This window comes from Rousettus aegyptiacus, unplaced genomic scaffold (assembly GCF_014176215.1).
Source record: "Rousettus aegyptiacus isolate mRouAeg1 unplaced genomic scaffold, mRouAeg1.p scaffold_m13_p_11, whole genome shotgun sequence".
Taxonomy (NCBI): domain Eukaryota; kingdom Metazoa; phylum Chordata; class Mammalia; order Chiroptera; family Pteropodidae; genus Rousettus; species Rousettus aegyptiacus.
Genome location: NW_023416286.1, coordinates 6108507 through 6130816, shown reverse-complemented (window position 1 = coordinate 6130816; position 22310 = coordinate 6108507). Strand labels below are relative to the sequence as shown.

The window sequence follows — 22310 nt, the reverse complement described above, 5'->3', positions numbered from 1 at the left end:
TGCCTGCTTTAAGAACTTTCACATCGAAATCTATTTAAACATCAGGTTAATCACCTCTTTATTCTACAGACTGATGGGACCAGGATCCGTTTAAACAAACATGAAATGATATCAACTGATTCTTTTTGTCAAATGCCAAACACTCTTTCCTTGAAAAGGTTCCGTTCGATCTTTATACTCTTCAATAAAACAACACTGTTCACCCTACAGTGAACTTTCCTCACGGGAATTTTCTCAGCATTGACATACATGGTGGACGTTCTCAAACTTCTATATTGCTTTCTAACAGTGTCCTATAAGTAATTTCCTTTATAAAACCAGTGGAAACACAACATTTACATCTCGCCGTCGCCCGCAGTGCCTGGCAAACACAGCATATGGTGCCCAGTGCTTTATGTGTCATTAACTAACTTAATTCTTATAATCATCTGTGAGGTAGGTACCAGTATTATCTTTATTTTAAAGACGCAAAAACTAAGCACAAAAAGGACAAGCAACTCGCCCAAAGAGGCGTGTGACAGGGCGTGGCAAATAGGATTCGAGCTGGGTCTGGGTTTAGAGTCTGAGGTTCTGGCCACCACTACCCTAGTTCAGATTTCATACCTATCAGTATATTAAGCACCACATCCTCGGAGCCCTTGGGGACAGGACCACGTAGCTTCTTCACTTACTTTATCCGGCTTGTGGATAAGATGGCAGCGAAGTGCCTGACGCCCAGGACAGTGCCTCGTGACGCATCCCGCCGGCGGGCGGCCTCCAGAGCTGTCCCTCCAGCACAGCTGTGTGAGGTCAATAGACCTGTGTGTGCGGCTGGGGGGCGGGGAACAGACAACGTCCCCCTTTCTTCCTCCCCTCCCCCACCCCGTGCACTGTCAGACCCACAGCTGAAAGCCTTCCGTTTCTATAAGTATGGCTCAAAGAGAATGCGAATTGGGAAGGGTGGTTATAATTAAATGTTAAGTATTTTTTCTAAAACGACGAAGGATAAATATAGTTATTAATGATAACAGCTATCATATATTGAACCTGTGACACATGGCAGGTACTAGGCCAGGTGCTTTATTGCATTTAATGTCCCCAAAGAGCCTGAGCCGTAGGGACTCGCACTTCAAGATTCCAAAGTGAGGCTCGAGGCTGAGGCCACACAGCCAATATAACACGCCCGCCCTCCCCCCCTGCCGCTCCCTGTCTGTCCCCTCCTTTCCTGCACTCACACTCCGGCTCCTGTCTGTCTGTTTCTCACTCTTTCATTATAAATCAAAGCATAAGTAACACAGTAAAAAAAGCAAAAAAAAAAAAAAAAAAAAAAAACAAAAAAAAAAAAAACAAAAACAAAAAACTTCTTTTTCATTGTTAATTTTGTTTGAAATTAAAATGGCACCAAGGTTCCTTCTCTGTTTTCTTTTCAGTCCTTAATCTCTCAGAGATGTGCAATAACGTGTTTACAGTGAAATGGTAAGACGTCTGCCTTAGAATACTCCGGCAAAAAGAAATAAGTAACAGCTATCTAAAAACGAACAAAAGGGGCCACATTTTTACAGCACAGCTCTGCCCTCAGATCTAGGTGGGGACATTTCCGGCACCCCGCAGAGCCTAGATCTCTGTATCGTCATTTACTGCCTCATGGAAATGCCATTAAAGTCATGGAAAAAAATTCACATCAAAGCGAGAGCTTCTGGGGCTGAAGATTCTTCTGGGGCATCAGATTTTATCAGCAAAGCTCCTGAGGCTCTGATGCAACTGGGATCAGAAGAGTCGGTGGCCCCGCCAGTCATTTAGACCTCAGCCGCTCATTTCTATTTCAATTCCAAGTGACCAAGGGCGATTTGCATGAAGTCCTCCACAGGAGAACATGCTTTTCCTAAAGCAAGTTGCCCTACTTTGTCAGTGCTTGGACAGGGGCCGGGACAGAGACCATCTGCCCCTTTTCCAGTCCTTCATGCTTAAGTCTGCGTGCGGTGACCTGAGCAGGTCACAGGGATGGCAGCTGTCACATAGCCACTACTATGAGCATTATGCTTTTTCCATGCTATAAACATGGTATAAAAGTTCTTCCCAAAAATGCTGTTCTACTTTCTGTGTTAAGTAGAACCACAGATTACTTTAAAGTGCATGGATGGCCTTTTGGGGGGAACTTGGAGATTCTATCCAGTTAGTTAGATTGATCCAATTTGGTTCCGAGCAACCTGGCTGTACCCTAGAATAAAGATTCTCTAAGTGATCGCTTGGTACTCAGGTAAGGACGGTGGCCAGATGATGCTGCCGAATAAAAACGTCAGTAGCGGGTAATGGATATGCTGATGCAGAATTTAGCTGAGAGGGAGGTTCGCTTCCGGTGTGTGGTTTTAATATAGCAGGATTATTTACAGCCATGGAAATTAGAAAGGCTGCAGGAAACAAACTAAGGAATCACTGAAAAGTGCTGAAATCAGCCCTCCTTGGAGTAACTCCTACTCGGCTAATAATCAGAAGTGACTAATGGGACATGCAGCAGCATGACCGGACGGACAGGGGGCCACCTTTGTTATTTTTTCCCCCAGGGGAGTGATCAAATGGCAGTTCTGGACACTGTGCTACAACTGTGAGAAAGGATGAAAATTCTCTGTGAAGGGACATAAATACTCAAGTGCGGGCTTCTCTACAGAGTGAGCTTATCTCACTCCCCTTACCCTGCCCACCCTCACCACACACGACATATGTATCACATCTGGGGGGACAAATGGACCTGTCTCTCTAAGATGTACATCACAGAGCGGCCTCTTGTGGAATCCTGGAAAACACAGACGCTGAGTTTATTCGGGGCCGACTGAAGGAGAAGTTAAAAGGGGTGAACTTAAGTTGGCACACTATATATACACATATAGATACATGTTATGCGTATCTATGTAAATACATATCTAATTAGAATTCTGTATATAATGTATCTATATATTTATATATATATGTAGCTATATATAATTACACATATATAACCTCCATGTTTCAACATATTTTGGTGCTCTGGCTGTCTGTTTGGTGCCATCGTGTCATAAAATAAATAGTAATACTATCGATATTTTCAAATAATAAGTATAGAAAGACTAGACGATATAATAAGTATAGAAAGATTAGATGCAAATAAAATATACATATTGATAGTAACACTGTTTAACTTCTATGGAATACGCGGCGGGGGGGAGTTGAGAAATACTTTATATTTGTTTATTTCTCATTTTTACATATTCGGAATTCTTTTTAAAACAAAGTTCATGAGATTCTCCTGCCCTCATTATGCCTTACAAGGAAACCTTTAATGTCTTAATGTACGTGATTTCGTATTTTCAATTTTCTTTCATCAAGAATAACTTGAGGTATCTCTTCAACCAGTGGTGTCGGCAAAACTGGACAAACACCTGCAAAAGAAGGAAACTGGACCCCTACCTTAGGGCGCTCACCAAAGTTAACCTGAAATTGAAATCACCAAACTTCCAGGAGAGAAAACACAGAGAAAAAGCTCCTGGACATGGCTCTCCAGAATAATTTTCTGGATCTAACACCAAAAGCACAAGCAACAAAAGCAAAAATGAACCAGTGGTACCACGACAAACTAAAACGCTTCCGCACAGCTAAAGAAATGGTAAACGAAACGAAGAGGCAACCCACAGAATGGGGGGGAAACATTTACACATCATACATCTGCTCAGGGGTTAATATTTAAGATACACAAGAAACTCACGTAACTCATTAGAAAGAAAAACAAATAATCTGACTTAAAAGTTAGTAAAAGACCTGAATAGGCTTTTTTTTTCCAAAGAAGGTATACATGTAAATGGCCAACAGATTCGTGAAAAGATGCTCCAAATCACTAATCATCAGGAAATGCACGTCAAACTCACAATGAGATGTCACCTCACGCCTGTTAGCATGGCCGCTATCGAAAGAACCTGATAAGGACAAGAGCCAGGTAGTCGTGAAGAAATTGGAACCCCGTGCCCTCTCGACGGGAATGTAAAATGGTGCCGCTGCTGTGGAAAACAGTGGCGATCCCTCGAAATATTAAAAGTGGAATTACTACGGGAACTAGCATCCCCACCATGGAGGAAATACCCAAAAGAATCAAAATGAGGATCTCGCAGAGCTATGTCCACTCCTCTGTACACTGCAGCATTATTCACAGTAGCCGAGTGGTGAACGTGACCCAAACGTCCATCAACGGATGACTGGATCAACGAAACGGGGAATAGGGTTCCGCTTTTAAAAAGCAGATCCTGTTCACACTGCAATGTGGGTACTATCTGAAGGACATCACACTAAGTGAAATAAGCCAGTCACAGAAAGACAAACGTGGCGTGATTTCACTTCTGTGAGGTAATTAAAGTTGTCGCTTACAGAAAAAGCAGATGGAACGTGGTTACCAGGGCCCGGGGTGAGGGAGGGCCAGGGGGGTTATTTCATGGGTGAAGAGTTTCAGTCTGACAGGATGAGAAAGTTCTAGAGATCTGTTGCATGACAAAGTGGATATAGTTAACATTACTATACTGTATACTTAAAAATGGTTATGATAAATTTAATATGGGTTTCATTTTACCACACAAAAATAGGTTAACTATAAATACATAGCAATATTAAACAGGGTTAACAAAAAATATGTATAAATTTAGTGGTAAATAATAAGCAAACCATGGGTTACCACTAAAAGATGAAAAAAAAAATCAGGAAAACTGGTGGTTACAGAGCCCGCAAGTTGAGAATGGACTATCCAAATGTAAAGACTGCTCAAGGCACATGTGTATAAAGGAACGGTATGTGTAAGAAAAACTCACTTCCTTCTCTGCTCTCCACTAGTATCGCACAAACGTCTTCATTTCTGGCCACCAAATGTGTGGGTGATTTCCCACACTGACGATTCCCCCGCGCTAGCTGGGAATCTAACAATTGAATTCAATCCGGACACTGTATCAGGAGCTGGCACACGCCGCGCAGATCAAGGGCTCTGTCCCACAAGACCGTCCCCTACCCCCCACTTCAGACGCCCTTGGCAAGTCCAGGCTGTCACCTTCTGACTGATTGTGTATAAATTGGAGGACCCTACAACCCCCTTCTTCAGGTTTGACAAATTGCCAGCATGACTTACGGAACTCAGGGAAACAGTGTACTTATTAGATTATCTTTTTTTTTTTTTAATTAAAAACAAAAAAACAAAACTCAGGAATAGCCAGATGGAAGAGCTGCACAGGGCCAGGTGTGTGGGGAGGAGTGTGGGGTTTCCACGCCCTCTGGGGCAGGTCACGTCACAGCACTTCGACCAACGGGACAGCCCTCCGAACCCCAAACTTTACAGATTTTCACGGAGGCTTCGTCTCGTGCATAGTGAGAGAGGAGGGGGAAGGGGGGAGTGGATGAGAAAAGGAAAGGAGGGGAGAGCGGAGAACAGAGCGGTACGTCTCAACCAGCAAAACGGTGTCGGATGTGAACGCCGCAGCTCTGTGTTTCTCACGATTTTGTGACAGGCGGTCTGTGGCCATGCCGCCCCGAACGAGCCTGATCCCATCTGATCCTGGAAGCTAAGCAGGGTCGGGCCTGGTGAGGACTTGGATGGGAGACCACCTAGGAAGACCAGGTGCTGTAGGCATAAAAAGTAAACAACTAAGGGATTGTAAGATGACAAGGTCCTTGCAATCAGTGAGGTCAACCAAGGGTTGTCTTGCCTAAAAAAATATTTTTTAAAAAAAGGGGAAAAAAAGACTTTATGATAGGCATGTAACTTGACAGCCAGAAGAAAAAAAAAAGCTTTTTTTTTTAAAAAAAAATTAAGAAATACATCAGATTAACTCTTCAGGGAGCAGAATGAGGCATGGGAGGTCCCTGTCGTCCATCTTGGGGAGCAGGCCCACAGGCCCAGCCCCTGCCATGTATGGGCACAGGATCCCAGGTCCCCAAGGCAAGCAAGAGGGGGGCCAAGGCCCCTGAAAGAAGCGGAGGCACCGAAAGTCACAGTGAAACTGCTGCTCTTCCACCTGGATCCCCAAATGCAGGTGAGGCCCCCTCATCGCCCGTCTCTCATGCAGTCTCAACGGTGGTCCTATGTCTCGTTGATACTATCGGTCACCCAACATAGATGTGTGAGCCTTCTCAAAGCTGCAAAGCCCAGTGAAAAGGTTCACCAAGAGAATGGGCAAATGCACCATTGAAATGACTATCAGAACGCTTGCTCGAAGGCGAGAGTTCATTGGAAGAAGGGTGGGGGACGGGATGCCTCTCGTCAACAGAAGTGAACATTCTAGGCCGCGCAGAAGTGAGGAGCTCAGGTGAAGACATGTGTCCTAGTCTGGTTAGAGGTTTTTGAAGAGAAACAGGACTGGGGGGTCAGCAAATCAAAGTGCCAGCCCCAGCTTCGCTCCACACGAGTTCTGTGACCTTTGGCAAATAGTTTCATCCTTCTCTGGGCCCCGGTTCTCGTGAGGGAATATTAAAGGGGGTCGACTAGAATCGGCCGCCTTCGCCTTCGCCTTCGTGGGTCTTCCAGCTGTGACGACGAGACAAAGAAATGTAAAGAGTGACCTGCTCGGGCGGAGGGGGAGAGAGAGAGGCGGGGGAGGAGGATGAGCGCAGGCAAAGAACAAGGTCTCAGCGAGCACATTTCAAGCCACGTGAGCCGCAGAAAAGCAAACTCGTCTGAAAACGGAATGCGTGAGTTGACAGCAGGAGAAAATGGAAAGCATTTTTTTTTTTTTTCTCCTGTAGAGAGCTGGCTGGCACCTCAGAGCGAATCAAGTGTAATCTTAAACGTGAATGTGGTGGGAAGTACAGGTGTCACTTAGAAAAAGGTTTGGTAAGAAAACTTAGAGATCACGAAACGGAAGAAACTGTCTCCTCGGAGACACAGGGCCCTGATGAGGCACTCGTAGGCTCCTTTAAAAGAACAAAAACAAACAAACAAAAACAAAAAACAAACGAAAAAAACTTTTTAAAAGTATAAGATAAAAAATGGATAAAGAAAGCTGTAAAATACGGCTTAACGAATTATGACAGGGTGAACGCTTAAATCAGCACCCGACTCAACACACAGAACTTTGCTGGACACACCAGAAACGCCCACAGGCCCTGTGCCAATCACAGCCCTTCCGCCATCGGTAACCATGATCCTGATTTTTACAGTAATCACTTATTTGCACCTCTTCATAGCTCTTTCTTCCGAGTTTCCATTCACAGACATGACAGTTTCATCTGGACGGTTCTAAAATTCTTTCAATCGGCAGGTTCCTCTGCATCCCTTTCTTTTTCTTGTAATCTATTTGTAAAAACAAACAAACAAACAAAAAACCCCACTTGGGTCATTTGACTCACAGAATTCCCCCAAAACGCAGATTTTTCTGATAGCACATACATGATGCCTATTACTCTATCCTCTGAACTCCCAGAGACTTGATTAGCACGACCAATCAAGTGGCCCTGCGTTCTCTTAGTGGGAGGCCGTAGGGTCTGCTTTCTACTCCGTCATGCCGGCTGCGGTTGATGCTGAATGTTGACACAGTGCCATCTAATAAAACTTCCTGCAGTGAGGGAAAGGTCCTGGTGGATATGCACGTGGTCCACTACGGAAGCCACTGGCGCACGTGTCTATTAAGTACCTAAACGTGGCTGGTGTGACTGAGGAACTAAAATTTTTAATTTTATTTCATGTTACTTAATTAGAATTTAGATTTAAAGAGCCACACGTGGTCAGTGCCTGCCCTACTAGCACGGGATACTTTATACTTCACTCGGATTTGCAGAAGAGTGATATTTAAATTCCAAATATTTTTGCTCATTTATTAACTAGATAATTTTATAAAGAGATGCTTATCCTCATTTATTGTACCAAGTGGTACAGTAGATAGAGAGAAAGAAGATACATGCTTGTTTTTCTTGCTTTTCGTCTATGTAAAGATTTTAAAGATAATGAACCGGTTCCCCATTATACTCCGTAGGTGACAACTGAGTTTTTCAAACTATCATTGTGAACAAATGGATTTCAATACATTTGATGAGTTTCGATCAGTGGCAATTAATATTTGTCATAAAACTCAAATTGTCATATCTTTGTTCAGTAGGAATGTCTTCCCACCTGCTCCCGAGAACCTATGGCATCTTCCTGGTGGTTTGATCGCCTTGGGGCTATCTAAAACGACAAGATGTCCTAGGGTCATCTTTTCACATTCTTTAACTCAGACCTGGAACCAGCCACTTCTCCAAGAAGCTCCAGTTTCTTTTAGAGGGAAAAGATATTTCAAGGCCTCTGTGTGGATTGCTGGAGGGTTGGTTATTATCTCTAGGCTATATCAGTGAGCAGAGTTAGAAAACACTTTATTTTTAAAATATAAATATTTTATGTTTATAAAAATGTAAGTTTATACTTATATTTCCAATTCAAATTTAGAACTATGTGGTTTTTGTTGCACTTTGCTTTTTTAAACATAATCTCTTCTGCTTCGCATTTGCAATTTGTTTCTTCCACACCGAGAACCCTGTTTTTCAAGGGCCAAGGAGATGACAGAATCTCCCATGATGACTCGCTTGCTTGACTCACATTATACACACAACAGTCTCAGAACAAAAACACTAATAGTCCCACTGACTTGAGGTCAATGGATTTTCAAAAAGAGTGACATGACAGGTCAGTCCAATGGGAAAAGAATTGTCTTTTCAACAAATGGTTCTGGGAAAACTAGATATCTACACACACACACAAATGAAGTTGAGTATTTACCTCACGCCATATATAAAAATTGACTCAAATGGATCACAGACCTAAACGTATAAGCTAAAACTACAGAACTCTTAGAAGAAAACATAGGTGTAAATCTTTGAGTTAGGCAACGTTTTCTTAGATGTGACACCTATAATATAAGCGACGAGAGGCAAAAATAGATATATTGGACTTTATCAAAATTAAAGCATTTTATGCTTCAAAGACGCAAGAAAGAGAGAAGACAGCCTATAAGATGGGGAAAAAATACTTGCAAACTATATGTCTGATAAAAGATTAGTAACTAAAATACATAAGGAAGTCTTAACAACTCAACGCAAGTCAAGGCCGGCGCTCGACACCAGTTCACACCCACCAAGGGGACTGACATCAGAGTGGCAAGCAAGAACAGGTGTTTGCAAGGATGCTACGAATGTGGAATCCTCGTATGTCACTGGTAGGAATGGGAAAAGGTGCCACCGCACTGGAAAACCGTGTGGCAGTCCCTCAAAAGGCTGGACGTCGCACTGCCGTGGAACGCAGCAATTCCACGCCTGGGTATGTACTCGAGAACTGAAAACGCCTCGTGGTTGCCAGGGGCTGGCGTGAAAGGGGAGCAGGGGGTGACCGGTACCGGGCGTGGGCTTCCTGTTCGGGGTGACGAGAATGTCGTGGAGTCCGATTGTGCTGATGGGAGCACAACTTTGTGAATATACGAAAACCACCGAACTGCACACTTAAAAAAGCGTAGATTTTAGGGTATGTAAATTGTATACCAACTAAAAAAATCCTAATCCTAGCCTCCACCAAACCAGCGGAATCACAGAAGCGATTAAAAAACACTTTTGTGCATATTCTCCCCATTCTTTCTCCATGTTTTGTGGTTACTGACTCAGCAGATAGTCGCTTCGCACAGACTCTTTCCCTTTGACCTCAGTTTACTCTGCGTTCTCCGAATAAATGATGCTTACGCTCTCGTTAGTACCTATGTCAAAGCGCTTCGAGTCGTTTTGGGTTTCTGACGCTTTACTCCTCTGACGCATTCCTCAGGAAGCGCTCACGACCAATCTCTCTTGAGTTTGTATATGTCAACGACGATTCGCCTGTGCCCTTTACGCTCAAATATCAACTTTGCTCCATATAAAGTTCTCACTTCATATTTTCTCCCACGGGAGATCTTAAACGTACTAGTCTATTCTCTTCAGACATAAAGAGTTATGGTGAAAAGTCTGATAATTTAACTTTCATGCCCTGATAAAGCACTTGCTAGATGCTCAAAATATTTTTTCTTTTAAGTTCGTTAATTTTATCAGATATGCCTTGGTGCTGTTAATCATGTTGTTAATCAGACTGAGGCATGCGTCTCAGGTCAATAAGCAGTGCAGCATTTTTAAAATTTCATGAAATTTGTCTCAAAAGATAGTTCTTAGTATTTGACTTATTCCTTTCTTTGCCTTTCTTCTTCGGGAATTCTCAGTATTTGTAAGTTGGATCTTCTTTGCTTATTTTAAAATATTTTTTTGTTTTCTCTCAAACCCTGATCATCCTTTATTTCTTTTAAATAATTATGTAAGATTTCTTCCTTCTCATATTCTTTCTCACCTAAAATATAGTTTTATTTATTGACACTCGAGTTCTTCTGGTCTGATCTTCATTTATGAAATGACTTTTTCTTTTATTTCTAATTAGTTTCTATTTTGTTACTTGGGAGTTTTTCCATCCTGGTTTGCATTCTTTCATGTTTTGGATCATTTTCTTTTAAAATAATTTTTTTAGACTGTTTTAAAATAATAGTTCTCCTTTTTTTTTTTTTTCAAGCGAGGCAACCCTTGGTTGACCTCACAGATTGCAAGGACCTTGTCAGCTTACAATCCCTTTATTGATTGATTTTTTACACCTATAGCACCTGGTCTTCCTAGATGGTCTCCCATTCAAGTACTAACCCGGCCTGACCTTGCTTAGCTTCCGGGATCAGACAGGATCAAGCTTCTTCGGGGTGGCATGGCCATAGACTTAAAAGCTTCCTTTTTGATCTGCTCTATGAATATATCTTTCTGGACTGCTTTTATTTTTTCCTATAGTAACGCTGTATGGGATTTCTACCGGATATTTTTCTACTGCCCATGTCCACATGAAATTCATTTTCCTTCACTATTAGAAAACATGGCGGCTTATTCTGGGACTTCCTCACTCTGTCCTCTCCCCACTCTTATCTGGACCCTCTCTTCCTAGCTCTATTGTCCCTCTAATGTCCAATTTTGACTCCGCTCTAAGAGGTTTCCCCTTGGCGTGGTGCCCTAATAACACGCACCGAGGCTGGGAGACACCTCTCCTTCTCCGCTGCCGTTCTGGAGCTGGCCCGCCGAGCTTTCTGCTGGACGCTGGTCGGCTCCTTTGGGGTTTCCCTCCCGCGAGGTCCGTGGGTGCTCTGTGGCCCCCTCTCCTTTCTCCTGCACAGACGTGGAAGTACAGCAGGTCTCGTGTCTGTCCGTGGTTCGGCTCCACTTGCTTGTGTGCGTGTGGCTGCCTCGCGCCTAGTTTCGGCATAATTGCTGCCCATAGTTGTGTGTTTTTTTCTTTTTTAAATAGAAAATCTGTGGTTGCTGTACCTGTGTTCAGGCTGGGAGCAGAGAGATTTATAAGCTACGTTGCTGTTACTGTCAGCGGCCCCCACGTCTTCCGAGCTGGGAAAAAGCAGTCATCAGGCACATACTCGAAACCGAATTTTGGCTCTCTTCTCCCAAATTTCATTTTCTTTTATTTGTCTCATAAACCTTGCGTCCTGGAGTCAGCAGACCATGTTCTGAATTTCCTGCATCACTTACTAGCTATGTGACCTTGGAAAGGCTGTTAAGTTCTCATTCCTAAACAACTACCCCGCGAGCGGGCTTATCATGACGGTTAAACGGATAATGGAATGCGTTTAGCACAAAGCTCGGTGTATAGTAAGCCGTGGATGTGTGAGAGCTGCTGATGCCTCCTGCACCTCCCCAGCTAGAGACTGCGACAGCTCCCTGCCTGCATTTACCCACCGGCAACCCCGTAATGCCACCTCCACACCGCCTCCCATCTGCCGGCACCATTTCCATCTGTGCTACCACGGACTCTGCTCGGACCTCCGCAGCGGCCTCCCCCCCAGATTCTCGGATTCTCCCTCTGCTTCTCTTCAATCTGTTCCACACCAGGCAACCTGAGGGACTTTTTAAACATTAAAATCTGGCCACGTCATGCTCCTGCTGAAACTCTGAAAGGCAGCTCCGTGCCCTCGGGATAGAGTTCAGAGGCCCGGCTCGGTCTTCAGCCCCTCTGCCTCTCCCCGCGTCCTGGCCTCGCCGGCCTCTTCGACCTCTCACCCCTGCAGGTCGTACGCTGAGGCCCTGTCTCTGCTGGGGACATGCTTCTCCAGCTCAGCCATAACTTTTTAGTTTATTAGTTTAAATATCACTGCAGTCCTGGGACTGTCCATTGCTCCGTAGATACTTACGGGATGTATAGCTGAGAAAGTTAACCTAGGAAGTCCAGCTTTTATGTAGGGAAAAGAAAAAAATTATACCCCTCACACCCATCCAGAGTAGGTCCTTGTTATTTTCTGTTCTAACTCTTCTTTCATAGCACGAATCATCATTTTACGCTATATATTTACCTGTTTAGTGTCTATACCCGCTCCAAGACCTAGGAGGGCACGGCTATGTTTCTTTTGACTTTGCCATACTCCAACGCCCAGCCTAGTGCCCAGCGTGCACTAGCTTCCATGGGGACAATAAAAGGTCACGGAACGAAAGCGCCAAGTGGCATGGCCAGATTCGGTGACGCCGCAGACAGTAAGAGCTCCAAGAGGGAGGCGACTCCATCCAGGCTCAGACGGGCCGGAGCTGGACAGCTGCTCGCGGTGGGCATGGTGAGCGCGCCATGCTGCTTCTGGAAGACAAAGATCTGCGCTTGGCCCCGACTCCTGGGTTCTTGTCGCAAGAACAGGCCTGAGACAAAGCGGGTCTGAGGGACGCAGGGTTCCAGGCAAGACCCATTTCACAGACGGAAATGAGAATTTTTACAACTGATCTGATCAAAGCACTCCCCTGGGATGGGAAGACATCAGAGCCAGTTAACATAGGGAGCCAAGTGGTTTTTTTTTTCATTTTTTTTCTTTTTTAGGCGAAGCAACCCTTGGTTGACTTCACGGACTGCAAGGACCTTGTCAGCTTACAATCCCTTATTTTTTTTACTTTTTATGCCGACAGCACCTGGTCTTCCTAGATGGTCTCCCATCCAAGTCCTCACCAGACCCGACCCTGCTTAGCTTCCGAGATCAGAGGGGATCGGGCTTGTTCGAGGTGGCGTGGCCGTAGATGGGAGCCAAGTTTTTTACGCAGGGAAAGGAAGCTGTGTTTCACGTTCACTGTTTCAAGCTTTGCATTCCCAGAGGAGTTAAGTTCATGGATATGTACAACACCTGACATAGTTGTGTTAATTACCTAAGGGGGGGTTTTAAAAAGTATATGAAATTGACCACATTCACCATTTTTAAGTGTCAAGTTCAATAGCGTCAGGTTCGTTTGCACCATTGTGTGCAGCCTCCAGAACTCTGTCTGCCCATTCGACAACGACGCCCCATTCTCCTCCCCCGGCCCCGGGCACCCACCATTCTGCTTTGTTTCTATGAGCCTGACGACTGTAGGTGCCTCACACAAGTGGAATCGCGTAGCGTTCGTCACTTTGTGACCGGCTTATTTCTCCCAATTAGCATCAGTCTCTTCGTGGGTTATCCACGTTGCAGCATACGAAAGGACTTCCTTCCTGTTTCAGGCTGAATAGGACTCCACTGCACGTGCACACCACCTCTCGTGTGGCCGGTCATCCACTGGTGGACACTCACTGTCCTTCCACCTTTCAGCCACTGGGAGTGACGCTGCTGTGGACGCGGGTGGACGGGCATCTCTGCGGATCCTGCTTTCAGCCCTTTTGGGATTGTGGGATCACACGGCAAACCTGCCACACTGTTTTCCACAGCCAGTACATCGTTTCACATTTCTACCAACAGCACACAAAATTTCCAGTTTCGCCACATCTCTGTCAACACTTGTAACTTTCCGTTTTTTTTGTTTTGTTTTGTTTTAGTAATTCTAATGCATAAGGGGTGGTAAGGCACTTTTACGTTACGAGTTTGAAAAGACGATTACAAACGTGTTATATTTATTTATTCTGAAATATTTTAAGCATTTATTCTGAACGAATAGGAACTATTATACCAAATATCTGTGCACTCGTCTCTGAAGTTTTTCCAAGAGCAATATCTTGCCACATCCTCCTCCATTCTCTCCACTGGCATTCTGAGACACCCCGCGCTGAGACGGTTTTCAAGTTATCTAATGCTCCCCAAAACTGTCCATGTGTTTCTCACAACCACCCGAGCAAGCAGAAATATTCATTCGGAATCGCTAAAAGTCCCAGGGAAAACCTGCAGTCACAACCTCGGTCTCCACGGTAACTTCGCATTCCTGTGGGCCTGCACCCACCCCAGCAGCACCATGGCACCTAAGGTAACCTGTGGGAAGGGGAGACGCCCAAAAACAGAATCTGAGTGCAGCCGAGGCCACATCAGGTCCCTCCGTCCCCACAGAGGCTTGCATGTACGCCCATCGGGAATGAGGACCCCCAAACACTGAGCATCAGGAAGACACAGGCACCACGGGGTGCAGCCTCCTGGACCCAGGTGTGGAGATGGTTTAACATCCTAGAGGAGGTCAGACTCTCGAGGACCCTGGCTGTCTCGGGACAGAGTGATCTGCTAAGAGGAGATAATAACACAGCTCCTCTTATTAAAATCCTTCAAAAGAACGGCTATGATCACTCGTTTCTGTATTTCTATTAATATCTCAATGCAGACAATACATCTGCCAACTCATTAGCTTTTTCCTTAAAAGCCAGCATTTCTTTCTCATTCACCGAATAACAAAATATGCTTTTACAATATAAATGATTAAGACATTCTCATGCATCTCTTACAGCGTGAGACGCACTTACCAAAGAGCCTTCTCCACATGCTTAAAATCAGAGTTCTTAATAACACCTGTCATTTGAAACCAAGAACCGTCAGAGCCTCACCGAGCACAGAGCATGTGGGCATCGTGGGTCTGAGCGTGTCTGGCAATGGGAGTGGAGAGTTGGGAGGGGCAAAGGGGAGGAGGAGGGGTGCTTGTGTGAAAAATACTTTAAGAATCCTCAGCACAAATTTCATTAATGTACTACAGACCCGAATTGTCGAGCCCGCCTTTGAATGTCGCGCACGTAAACCACCAGCAACGAGATACGAGCTTCGCTAATTCCCATTTAAAACCGCGTGAATTGTGGTTCTCGAGCCAGATTTGTACCCCGACAGTCCTCTGTGCTGTGTGTCAGCGGGGTCCCTTCCTGTGGCTCTGTTCTCGGGTGGCTGCTGGTTCTGTGAAGTCGGGTCTCCGGACCCTGCAGTTTCCCAGCGTCAAATGTGGTCAGAACTACAAAGTTTTCTTTGAATGTTGGGATTAAATTTCTCTATGAAAGTCTTCTCGAAGGTTGGCTCAAGACCCCAGAACTCCCTGGGGTGGAGGAATGCCTGACGAAGAGACAGATTCCTGAGCCCCGCTCCACATTTACTGATCTGAGCTGTGGCTGGAGCCCAGGGGTGTCTGTTTCTAACAAAGCCCTAGTCAGCGGTCCCCAGCCCTTCTGACACTGGGGACTGGTGCTCCTATGAGAATATGATGCCTGAGGGTCTGAGGCCGAGCTGAGGCGGTGATGCTGGTGCTGGGGAGCAGCTGTAGATACAGATGAAACTTTGCTCACTCACCTGTCGCTCGGCCCTGTTCCTACAGGCCACACACAGACCGGTACCTGTCTGCGGCCTGGGGGTTGGGGACTCCTGCTCTAGCTGCCTCCTGTGCCCATCGATATTGGAGAACCACCGATCTGGGCCTTAGCTCCACACATGGTGGCTACCATGCAATGAAAGATGACGCAGGTGATGACAAGGTGGTTTTGATGCGGTGACCGGGCTCAAGTTCATATGTGGATAATTGAAAGACGGAGGAAACCATACATAGTCTCTTGTCCTTTCGATATCACTATAGACAGAAATATTCCTCTTGGTGATTCTAGAACTGCCCTTAACTTTTGCCAGGAGGCAGCACAGCAAGAAATAGAGTTTGTTTTTTGTTGTTGTTATTGTTTTTTGTTTTTTGTTTTCCTCATCTGGAACAATAAATGAACAAATAAAAGTGCTAAAAAAAAATTATGAAGACATTAACATTTTTATAGGAAAGACCAGCCAGGAATTATAAAGATAATTTAAAGGAGCCCTCATGAGAGTTCTATAAAGAAAACATCCAGGCAAGCAGAGATTATAATAGTTAAGAAAAGAGAGGAGTACTTCTTAGTCAGTTTGTGCTAGAAGCTAGTTTTAACTCTTGTGCTAACTGCGATATTCGATGGCTTACAAGTGGAAGACTGGAGTTCCATGAAGGGTGGTTCTCAAGTGGTAGAGTGTATAAAATTCTAGACGGGTGATTATTAAGATTCAAATCCCAGGTCCTGGAGTTCAATCTATCGGGGCAAAGAGCCAGGAGGCTGCATTTTTAGCAAGCATTTTGCCTGATTCGTACAGTTCCGTGACCTGCGCCTTGAGAAACAGCGTTCAGAGTATTAGGACCACGGCCTGGCTCTTTTTCCAAATATTTGTTCCACGTGTTAATGTCGGAAACTTGACTCTAGGTTCTGAAAACTGACAGGCTCTTCTTAAAACGGCAACAGTACAGAAAAATTCACGGTATTTAAAACGAGCCTGTCTAGTGGTTTCTTCACAGCCACCAGGCCAAAGCTTCTGTTCCTCACCAGGACATTGCCTCTTCCCGCAATCACCCCATTTAGCAGAAAAGAGACAACTTAATCAGATTTCAAAGGAGCATTTGGGCAGGCCTTTCTGGCTTTTCTTGGAGATATATCTGAAATGTGCCTGAACTTTGCATTTAGGTCGAAACCATTTAGTAGATGTTTTTACCTAAGGTCCCACTCAATTTTCGGGAAGTCATTTTACCTTACGAAAAGCTAGATCACGAATTATAAGGTCTCTTTTAAAACTGGCAAATTGCCAGAGAGCACTTGCATCCCTAACAACGCAGAACCGAGGGATACTGGCAAGTGGAAAGTGAACTCCAGCATTTCCTGACTTTCACTCAATTCCGGAAGGATGAACAGCTTAAGGGAACCCAAAGATGTTTATTTTCATCCTTTACAAAATATATTCTCGACCAGGCTCGGTCACTAAGAGAAACAGCGGATCTCCACTGGTGTCTCTCAGTGGGGCTGACCTTTTAACCCTATGAAATGCAGGGCCTCTTGATTAGGGTCAGGTGGGAAAATGGAGGGATTGTTTATTGCTTTGGAAAATAACACAAGTAAAACGTGACCCTGCTGAACAATGTGATCACGCCCACCGTTTTACCAGGACGCTCTGGAAAAATAAGATGATCATCCTAGCCTGCCATTTGAAAGGAAGCGGTCACCTTTATTCACAGAGCAGATGCCAAACACTTAAAAATTCAATGTCACGTTAGCGCTTCGGGCTTCCTCAAGTGATCTTTTAGTTCTTAACCAGCTTTTTCAATAAGTCCACACGGTAGAGTCCGCAGAGTCCGAAAGCCCCACATTAAAATACCCAAATGTGATTACCGGAAATGGCTGCCTTCTTTTCAAGCTACAACTTAACACAAGCAGAACTATGAAGCCGCACAAATGTGGCCGATCGCAAGGGGAAAAACCGGAATGTTAATAGAACAGTATGTTTTCAAGAGTCGGGGGGCCAACAGAAAACATTTCCTGGTGAGGTTTTTCTACACAGTGCTCCAGATAATCCATTTCTAGCAGACCCGGATGTCGGGCTTTCTAACTAATTACTTTCGAATGATCTTTTGTGTAAATTGTTCTTCCCATAAACTCTCTCACTTGCGATTGCTTCTTCCCTCATGACTTTATTAACGCCACTGTTTTTCAAGTTCTGCCTATCACGGACTCATCTACTTGGAAAATGGTAACCATTATCTTTTCCTATCGTTCCGGTGTTATCAACTACAGTCATTCAATAACTATTATGTGACAATAAGGAAGTTAAAAAAGGCCTAATGAGGGTGTGAAAAAAATAAGTGAAGTGAATATCTAATGCTTTTAACTGATCCCAGAGGCACAGACCATCATCCCCTTTCTAAACCGCTCCCTCTGGGACAGCCAGCCCCCGAAAAACATCACGTGACTATGACTTCCTATTTGAATGAAGGAACAATCTCAAAAAAATCCCTCTACAAAGGTCGGTCCTGGAGAAGCACTTCCAGAACAGTAAAGCAAGTATCTTCAAAAACCTCCACAAGAACAATGAGAAACTGTCAAAAACAACTTTTTCAGAACTCTGTAATCAGAAGATTGCAATAATTCGTGGAGTATTTATTCAAGGAATACGCCTGAATCTCAGTGAGAACAGTGTGAGCTTTGTGGCATTTCAACCTGCTCTGGCCCCTCCCCCTACCTGCATGGAAGCAGAGGGAAGCCGACAGGCTCACACCCGTGGTGAGCGTCTACAGCAGCAGCCACAAGAGGGGGCAGGATGAGTTTGGAGCTCCTGCGAGCCACCCCTGGAAAACCGTCATTTTTAAACCTGTCTGGAAGCTCCCTGAAAAGCTCCGCTCTCCGGATCTGTCTTTACTCCAAGCAAGTTCTGTGCAAACAGATGCCCCTAGGGCATTTGTCAAACACAATAAGTGGCCAGTGTTGAGCACGGCAGCAGCTTGAGGGGGGGACACCCGTTGAGGCTAACAAGAAGCCGAACAAAAACAACAGGAAATGCTGGGAATAAGGTATCTGTAGGGGGCTTTATAAAGCTGTGACAGACAGATCGCTGAGAATCCGGAAGGGCACAGGAAGCTGCAGAGCTGTGTAGACACCCAGGCATGATCTCAGAGAGGCTTAATCTCTCCCCTCCGGCTGACACTGAGACCGAACAAGCAGGGAGTGGAGGTTAAGGCAGAGGGGTGGACGGTAGTCTGCCGGACTACCGGAGGTGCCCCCAACACACACAGAGCCCCTTATAAAAGGCTGGATGACTTATGACTTCAGAGCACTTAAGTAAAATCTCTCCCCAATCATTAGGCAAGGACCAAGCTAATGGAGCAGAGACTTCAGTGGCTGCTAGTGACAAAGAATGTATACTTACTTTATAGAATTCATTCAGGAAAATCACTAAACAAGCAAATGGAAATAACATGAATACTAAAGAATCCTGGCAGGAAGGGAATCTGGATATTTAATATTTAAAACATCTAGTTTTCAAAAAAAAAAAAATTGTGACATACCGAGAAAAAGGCAAGTATAATCCAAGTACACACAAAAAAGTAAATTAATAGAAAAAAGCAATTAATAGAAATTGTCCCAGAGGAAGCCCCGATGCTGGATTTATTTACTAAGCAAAGACTTTAAGTCATCTCTTTCAACTATGTTCAGATCACTAAAGGACACGTAACAAATAAAAAAAATTGAGTTAGTATCCAAAACACCTCCCACAAAGAAAAGCTCAGATTGAGATGGCTTCGCTGGTGATTTCTATCAAATGTTTTAAGAAGAATTAACACCAATCCATCACAAACTCTTCCAAAACAACAGAAGAGAACACTTTTTATCTCATTCTATGAGGCCTGTATTACACAGATATCGAAATTGGACAAAGACATTAAAAGAATAGAAAACTATAGACCAGTATATCTTATCATTATAAATGTAAAAACATATATGAACATTTGCAAACACACATAAACAAAATAGTAGCAAAGCAAATCCAGCAACATATAAAAAGGATTATATATCCTGAACATACAGCATTTATCCTAGGAATGCAAGGTTATTTTAATATTCCGAAATCAATTAGTGTAATATAAAAAAATCAATATACTAAAGGACAAAAACTATACATTCGTCTCAATAGACACAGAAAAAAATTGATAAAATACAACATCGTCTCATGATGAATCTACTCAAATTAGGAATAGAAAAAAACTCCCAATCTGAAAAGCCCACAGCTGACATTGCATTTCGTGGTGAAGGGTCCAGTGCTTTTCCCCAGAGGCGGGAACGAGACAAAGGTGTCTGCTTTCACCACTTTTCTTAAACACCGTACTAAAGTCCTAGCCAAGAAAAACAAATGAGACAAAGAAATTTTAAAAATCTGGACTGGAAAGGAAGAAGTGAACCTAAATCTATCTTCAGATGACATAATCCTGTATACAGAAAATGGTAAGGAATCCACAAAAACCTGTCAGAATTAATAAGCAAGTTCAGCAATTTTTCAGAACACAAAAACATAGAAAAATCAATTCTATTTCTAGACAATAGCAATAAACGATCTAAAAATAAATTTTAAAAAATAATTTCATTTTATAATATCAGAGAACACTTCAAAATAAACTTAAATAAATTTAAAATAAAAGTGGATGTCTTGTACACTTAAAACTACAAAACATCAGTGAATGAAATTAAAGATAAGCTAAATAAATAGAAAGTTATCCCATGCTATGGATCAGAGGACTCAACAATGTTATAACAGCAACACCTTCAAACTGATCTACAGATTTAATGTAATCTCTATCAAAATCTCAGCTGTCTTTTTGCGGACATTGACGAGCTGATCCTAAAGTTAATATGGAAACTCAAGGAACCCAGGACAGGCAAAAATCATCATCATCATCATCATCATCATCATCATCATCATCACCACCATCAACACCATTGCCCTGAAATAAAAGAACAAAGCTGTAGTACTCACATATCCCAATGACAAAACTTAATACACAGTTACAATAAGCAAGACAATGTGGTACTGGCCTGAGAGTAGGCACAGATCAATGAAATAGAATTGAGATTCTAGAAACAAACCTTCCATTTATGGTCAACTGATTTTTTATTTAATGAGGAATTAACAGTCTTTCCATCAAATGATGCTGGAACTTCACATCCACGTGCAAAAGGATGAGGTTATACGCCCTACCTCACACTACATGCAACAACTATCTCAAAAACAACTATCAGAAAAAGAAATCTGCAAACCATATATCTAATAAGCGGTCAATATCCAAAATATAGAAATAACTCGCACAACTTAATAGCAAAAAAAAAAAAAAAAAAAAAACCCAAGAAATCTGATTTTAAAAAATGGACAGGGGATCTAAATAGACATTTTTCCAAAGAAGACACATAGATGGCCGGCCAATGGGTACATGAAAAGGTGGTCAACATCACTCATCATCAGGGAAACGCAAATGAAAACTACAATGAGACATCACCTCACGCCTGTTAGAATGACTATTATTAAAAGGAAGGAAGGAAGGAAGGAAGGAAGGAAGGAAGGAAGGAAGGAAGGAAGGAAGGAAGGAAGGAAGGAAAGAAAAGAAAAGAAAAGAAAAGAAAAGAAAAGAAAAGAAAAGAAAAGAAAAGAAAAGAAAAGAAAAGAAAAGAAAAGAAAAGAAAAGAAAAGAAAGAAATAACGAGTACTGGCGAGGATGTGGAGAAAAGGGAACCCTTGTGCGCCGTTGGTGGCAATGTAAATTGGTGTGGCCACTACAGAAAACAGTATGGAGGTTCCTCGAAAAAATTAAAAATAGATCTACTAAGTGATCCGGCAATTCCGGTTCTGGGTATTTATCCAAAGAAAACGAAAACACTAACTCAAAAATATTTTGCACCCCCATGTTCACTGCAGCACTGTTTACAATAGCCAAGACAGGGAAGCGACCTAAATGTCGACTGATGAATGGATAAGAAAAATGTGGCATTATTCAGCCATAAAAAAGAAGGAAATCTCGCCATTTGCAGCAGCACGTGTTAAGTGAAATAAGTCAGACAGAGAAAGGCAAATGCTGTAAGATCTCTCTTATGTGTGGAATCTAAACTAAACAAAACAAAAAACCTTAAACTCATAATACAGAGAACAGATTGATGATGGCCCGAGGTAGGGAGCTGGGGGCAGGGGATAAAAATGGTTGAAAATGGTCAAAAGATGCCAACTGCCAGTTACAAAATAAGTCCTGGAGATGTGCTGTACAGCGTGATTGTTAAGAGAGTAAATCTTTTAAAAAGTTTTTATCATTAGAAAAAAAATTATAATGATGTGTGGTGATGGACGTTAGGTAAACTTACTGTGGCGATCATTTCACAGCATATGCAAATCATGATCCAGTACTTTGTACCCCTTAAACGAATATAATGCTGTATGTCAACTATATGTCGATTTCAAGAAGTGGACGGCAGCGTTTGCAGGTGGCTGGCCCTACCCTCTCACCCTCGGCACAGAAGTCCCCCGGGGACCCAGAAGCCTCTTGGAAGCCGTTCCCTCAGCATAAGGCCCTCATTTCTTACCCCTGCTGCGTTCCCTTCCCCTGACCTTTCAGGCACAGGTAGGCCCAGAGAGACCGGCAGACCCTGCGGCTGAGGCTCTAGGGCGGGCTGCAGACCAAAACACTCGAGTGAGTTTCAACATCAAGCCTGAGGCGACGATTCCCCAGGGACGTTCGTGAACTCCTGCTGTGGCCAAGAG

General features: G+C 43.6%; 1 protein-coding gene and 3 pseudogenes across 1 annotated transcript in view; 1 reads left to right on the top strand and 3 right to left on the bottom strand.

Annotated features, from left to right (window-relative positions):
* The window catches only part of SPATA13 (spermatogenesis associated 13), a 284285-nt gene that overhangs the window by 177005 nt on the left and 84970 nt on the right, over positions 1–22310 (bottom strand). The window lies entirely within an intron of this gene.
* On the top strand, positions 5493–5611 carry LOC118609664 (annotated as a pseudogene).
* LOC118609888 lies at positions 10602–10720 on the bottom strand (annotated as a pseudogene).
* LOC118609786 lies at positions 12937–13055 on the bottom strand (annotated as a pseudogene).